The sequence below is a fragment of the Lycium barbarum genome, chromosome 5 (genome assembly GCF_019175385.1).
Source record: "Lycium barbarum isolate Lr01 chromosome 5, ASM1917538v2, whole genome shotgun sequence".
Classification (NCBI taxonomy): Eukaryota; Viridiplantae; Streptophyta; class Magnoliopsida; order Solanales; family Solanaceae; genus Lycium; species Lycium barbarum.
The window spans coordinates 6096865-6102799 of NC_083341.1; the positions used below are offsets into that span (position 1 = coordinate 6096865).

At 38.9% G+C, this 5935-nt stretch overlaps 1 pseudogene; it reads right to left on the reverse strand.

The window, feature by feature from the left end:
• Nucleotides 1–601: 601 nt before the first annotated feature.
• Nucleotides 602–1670, reverse strand: LOC132639131 (G2/mitotic-specific cyclin S13-6-like; annotated as a pseudogene).
• Nucleotides 1671–5935: the final 4265 nt, after the last annotated feature.

The following is a 5935-nucleotide window of genomic DNA, read 5'->3' on the forward strand; positions in this document are numbered from 1 at the left end:
TATCCAGTATTACTTCGACATGTTGGATTGTGATAAAGGTCCGAAAGAGGATATAAAGTCAGAAGACATAAACATCACGGTTGACATGAAGATTTGAGTGGCTAATGTAGTGCTGGTCCCGTTGTCAGACGGTTTGCTGTCTTTAACGTTATCCAATCTGGGAAAAATTGTTGGAGACTTTGTTGGAGAACCTACACCCAAGGATATCAAACATCTATTAAAGTGTATCTGCGAAGCTGAAAAAACCAAGTAAGTATCAAAAACCTACTGAAAACTGCTATTCTCTGTGGCAAATTTTGTAAGCCTAACTGGTAAGTTGAGCTCTAAAATTTCACACTGGTTTGAAATGACTAGGTAACAGAAACGATAGGGACTTTTTAGATCAGTTCGGTAACTCACAGCAATACTACATGATACTTTCTCTGTTGAATTTATCCATGATTATACTTCTTTTGTCCAACTTGCTGTGTTTTCAAGTCAAATCTTCCATGTATTCTACCAAAAGAGAAGTTCAAAGCAGTGTGTATTATACGCCTAATTAAAACAAATGGTACATTTTAGTTATAATTATTTTCTGTAGCAATGACTTCTTTACATAACTTATGACACATCTGCATAATACCTCTGGTGCACAAATCTCTTCATACTTGCAAGCGATTAGCATTGAGCTAATGCCAACTAACTAAAGTTCCCTCCTGGGAATCGTCTTCACCGAGAGGAAACGGTCCAGTCTGTTAAATGCAAGGTAAAAGCTTTCACGCATTAGCTCAAACTTCCTATGAACTTCTATTAACCAATCCACAAGAATGGCTCTCATCTTATGATTCAGCTCTGGTTGAGTCATTTGCTCGACTCTCGTCCTGAATTAGACAATAAATGAGATTCTAAAAGTGAAACACAAACAAAACAGAACAAGAAAAAGAGAGTCACCAAATATATACCTCAGTGAGCTTGTAGAAGTTGTAGATATCCTCAACATACTCAACAGCAGCCAAATGATTATCAGCACCCACAACATCAGTATCGTCGATCTCAATCTAGGGTCTATCGGAAAGTCCACAAGCAGCCTGAGAGAGAACACATTTTTCAGAATCTTGATATCGCTTAGAACTAATATTCATCTAAAGAGGGAAAATTTAAATGTATATAACAACCTTGCTTCTTGCAGTGAGGGTAGAAGTGAGAGTCCTTCCACTTTTTTTTTCTTCTGCTCCCTAGGGGTCTGCTTTCCTCAATAGTCTTCACTTCTGTATCAGGGCTTATGACAATAACAGTTTCATGTGCAGGCTTATCATCAGCCTTCTTTTTGGCTGGTACCTTTGTGGGACCACCTTTATTGACAACTTCTGCAAGTGGTTTCTACAAAAAAAAAAAAAAAAAAACAACAACAACAAATTCTATACACCAATTCAAGAACCCTGAAAGTTTCATAAAGATAATATTTTCCATTGTTCGGCAAATTTTTCACCTTTTTCTTCTCTGCTTGTGCATTAGCTAGTAACTGCGCACAAAAGCTCCTAGTAGCAGGACTAGTAATCTGCGGTTTAGGCTTTCCTTCGGTTGCTAATGTCCCCGAGCACACGCCTATTTTTTCCAATGGCTTGTCCTATTTTTTGTTTCCCTCCCATTTTTCCTACAGAGAATCGTAGAAATAGATACTCATCAGCCATAATCATTCATAGTCTTTCTATTAAAAATGAAGAGAGATGAAAAAAGATCGTACCAGTTAAATTTAAGTTGAATCATGTTCTTCCCTGAATGGTGATGTAATTTAAAGTGGTATATTGGATTTTTGCGTTTGCACCTTATGTCAACTGATCTATCAATTTCCACGATTTATATACTAGGCTTTTAGATGGAATTCCATATGATAATTGATTTCTACCATGATACGTGAAATCTCTTTGACTCATTGGTATATTTGAATAAGTGTTTATTTTTGGGCCATGTAAGTATATGAAAATATATAGTGGAAACTCTTGAGGGTTATATATCAAGTTTCATAAATCATTGCTTATGTATTTTCTCTAACAACTGAATGACCAATTTTATTTTTCTGTTGTCGTTACATGAAAGATGTCTTACTTATGCATCCAAGTCTATACTCAAGTTGTACATTGAGTGCATATGTAGAGTATCTTTATCACTACCATGATATCTTCTTTAAACACAAGAACAAATTAAATGAGTTCCTAAGTATAGTTAAAAATATAGAAGATGGTAAGGAGTGGGAGAAAAATATTAGGTCCAAAGCACGGAATAGTCCATCCTGGATCGATTGCCTCGATAGGACCATTGGCAAGGTTAGAAATTATTATGGTAAATACTATTTTGGTGGAGAGGTCGGGCTATTGATTTTTATGAGGTCAGTTATTCGACACTACAACCAAAAAATGAATATGGTAGTGTTAGAACCCGTATTTTTGTACAGTGGAATAATCCGGATTTATTTATGATAAGCTAAGGACAATTTTTTTTTTTCGGGATACAAAGTCGGGGTTCTCGACCTTTGATTTTATTTTGAGATATAAGTTGTGTATGAAATTGATGGCATTGAACACTTAGGGAAAATTGGGACCACAATTCATAAAAATTGGAAATTTAAAAATCTTGTGCAAAAAAAAAAAAAAAAGGGGCCTTGTGGCCATGTAGCCTTGGAATGGTCCCACACATTGTTGTGGCCAATTTTAATTGGTCCAACACATGTGTGGGCCATGGGACACATGGATAAATATTGTGGAAGCTTAAAAGATGACCTTAAGTCATCTTTACCACTTCAACACTTAGTAAAACAAAACAAGAAGTTGAAGAACTTCAACTTCACCATTCTCGGCCAAAAAAAAAGAAAAAGAAAAACCCAAGTCCCTTTTCAAGCCTTCCAAAAATTATTTCTTTGGTTCAAACCTACTATATTGAGGTCCCTAAGTAACTTGGAAGCATTGTTGGAGTGATCAAGTCTTTCATTTAAGAGATTTGCAAACCCTAGCCTATTGATGGATTGAAGAAGAAAGGTGAGTTCTAATCTTATTTTTGAGTTATAAATGTTGTATGCATATTATAGTATGTCAATATGGATGAAAAATCATGAAAATGTAGTATGTTGGAAGTTGGGTCGTGTATGGTGTGTGAAGTTGTGTAAATGGGTGTTGCGACTAAGTGAAGAATTAACTCTATTTAGTACGTTGATTGTTGTAGGGTGAAGAAATGAATGAGAACTATCGATGTATGTATATAGGTGGGTATGTAGCCTCCAATTTGTAGCAAAGAATGAGGTAATATCGCTTAGCGTTGTAATTGTCGTTGTTATGAATTCTAGTTTTGAAATGAACATTTAATGACTTAAGAAAGATGTTGAGATTGTGTGGGCTGATTTGAGGCTCATTGTGCGTTTGATGTAATTCGTATATTTGTGAAAATTACATCGTTATATTATGGATTGTTGATACAAAACACGAATTGAAATTGAGGAATGTGAAAAGAGGGTTGTTCTCGGCCTAGGGACTGTTTTTGGCCAACTTGGAGAAAAATTATGTGAATTGCTTAGAATGCCCTTGAATATTGTTAGTATGGGTTCGGGTTAATAATCGAATGTATGAGCGATAATGTGGCTTGAATGTAAGCCGTCGAAACGAATAATTGGAAAGTTGTAGGAAGATGTAAAAGAAAGTTATAAATGTTGTTTTGCCTTTCGAATTGGTTATCGATGTTGCTAGGATGGTTATTGTGGTTGTTGTTGTTGATTTTGAGCGAGATAAATTCTCGGGGTAGCCTATTTACAGAGGAAATGCTGCCCAAATTTCTGTAGAATTAAGGGCGAAATTAGAATTTAATGCCCAAAAAAAAAAGTCCTTAGCTAATGTTTGGCATTTTATGGCTTGTTTGTAGACTTTGGGCAGCCCGAATCATAGGTTGGATTTATCTTGAGTTGGATCATATTGGAGAGCGTTTGAGGTATGTAAAGCAACCTTCCTTCTTTTGGCATGCCTTAGTTTCACATAGGCTAGATTAGAGCTTTAAGGGAATTCCAAATTTGAGATCCGAGCATGTTATGATCCATATATATTCTTTGGCACTCTTATGTATGTTTTTATGAAATATGAACCATGATGTATTTGAAGTAATCGCTTTCCGAAATTCGCATAGAAAATGTTCACTTTAAGGAATTTTGTAATCTCTGAATGCCATATTTTTCGCATAGAGGCTCGGATCGCTCCAATAATTTTTATAGGAGTTTGCTTGAGGTATAATGGGTATGTTTTTCATAGGCGGGCTCAGTTCGGGTCTATACTCGTCCGTGGGTCCCGCGACACCCTTTATGTAAATTCGACAACTTTGAATAAAAAAGTGATAATTATTATTCCGATTTCGAATATGACTATTCTACTTATCCTTCGGATTTATAATAATGATTTTACGCATATGATTCCTCACTACTCCGCTCGTGCCTACTATGATATCGTTCGCCGGTTCCCGGGCCGGTTCTGTTGTCGTGCGCTTTTTGATACATTCCGGTGTTATGCTGTGTTTATGGTTCACCGTGCTCCTCGCTCGAGGGCCGAGTTCCACTTATGTTTGGCGTTATGTTGTGTTTGGCGTTATGCTGTGTTGTGATGTGTGACGGGGATTCGGAGATTTGAAACTTTCTGGTGTTATGTTGTGTTGTGGCGCCATCGACAGGCGGGCGACCACATTTTCCAGTGCCCTATGCATAATTTATACTTTGGAAATAAATATTTTGATATGTATTATTTTCTATATATCTGATTCGATTATTATTCAGATTTATTTCTGTACCTTCTGCTTTGCATACTCAGTACATGTTTCGTACTGACCCCCTTCTCCGGGGGGCTGCGTTTCATGCCCGCAGGTACAGACGCACAGCCTGGTGATCCACCTATTTAGGACACCCTTTCTGCTATTCGGAGTGCTCCTCTCTTTCCGGGGCTTATACTTTTGGTATATATATTTATTAGTGCATTTGTATATATTCGTTCATGGGTACGGCGGGGCCCTGTCCCGTCATATGATTCTGTCGGTCTGTTTAGAGGTCTGTGGACATGTTTGTGGGTTAGGGTCTTTCTGTATGGATGTATGTACATGTCGTTTGGGCGATCCCATACGCCGAGGCGGCCGGTCCGCATATGTTGTTTGGGCGATCCTATACGCCGAGGCGGCCGGTCCGCATATGTTTATATGTTGCTTGGTTAGCCCTGTATGGCTTTTGTTGGTATTTTCTGCGTGCAGGGTATATTGGATAGTCCGTAAAACAAAGGAAACTCTGCCGAAATTTTTCTGGAAATTACCTAAATTTGAAATAAAGCCTTGTCGGCTTCCGCCATATACTAGAATGAGTTGATAGAATTTGAGACAATATTTGATAGATGGGTTCGGGTGCCCAGATCGGGCACTAGTCACGGCCTACGGGGTTGGGTCGTGACAGAAGTGGTATCAGAGCGGTTCGTCCTCGGAATGTCCATAGACCGTGTCTAGTAGAGTCTTGTTTATCATTGTGTTGTGCACTACATCTATAAACAGGAGGCTACATGACATTTAGGATGTTGTCCTTTCTTTGAATCTTAGATCGTGAGATAGAGCTGTTCTATTAGGATGATTCTGTCCTGATCCGTTGTTGTTTTTCTTTCAGTGATGCCTCCGAAAAAGGCGACGGCCGCCCAGAAGAAAAAGGGCGTAGTAGGAGAGACCAGCTGGGCTCAGAAGGGTACTCGGACCCTTGCTCAGATGATGCGTGATATTACGTCCCGGCCAGCCGACTCTGCTACGTCTTCATCGTCAGAGGAGTCTGGAGCAGCTTCACCATTAGCTCCAGAGGCTCCAGCTCCCGCGCCTCCAGCTCTTCAGCCAGGGGCGGAGGACAGGACACTGAGAGAGGCTGTGCAGTTATTGACCACTCTGGTAGCGGGACAGGCTCGCAGAC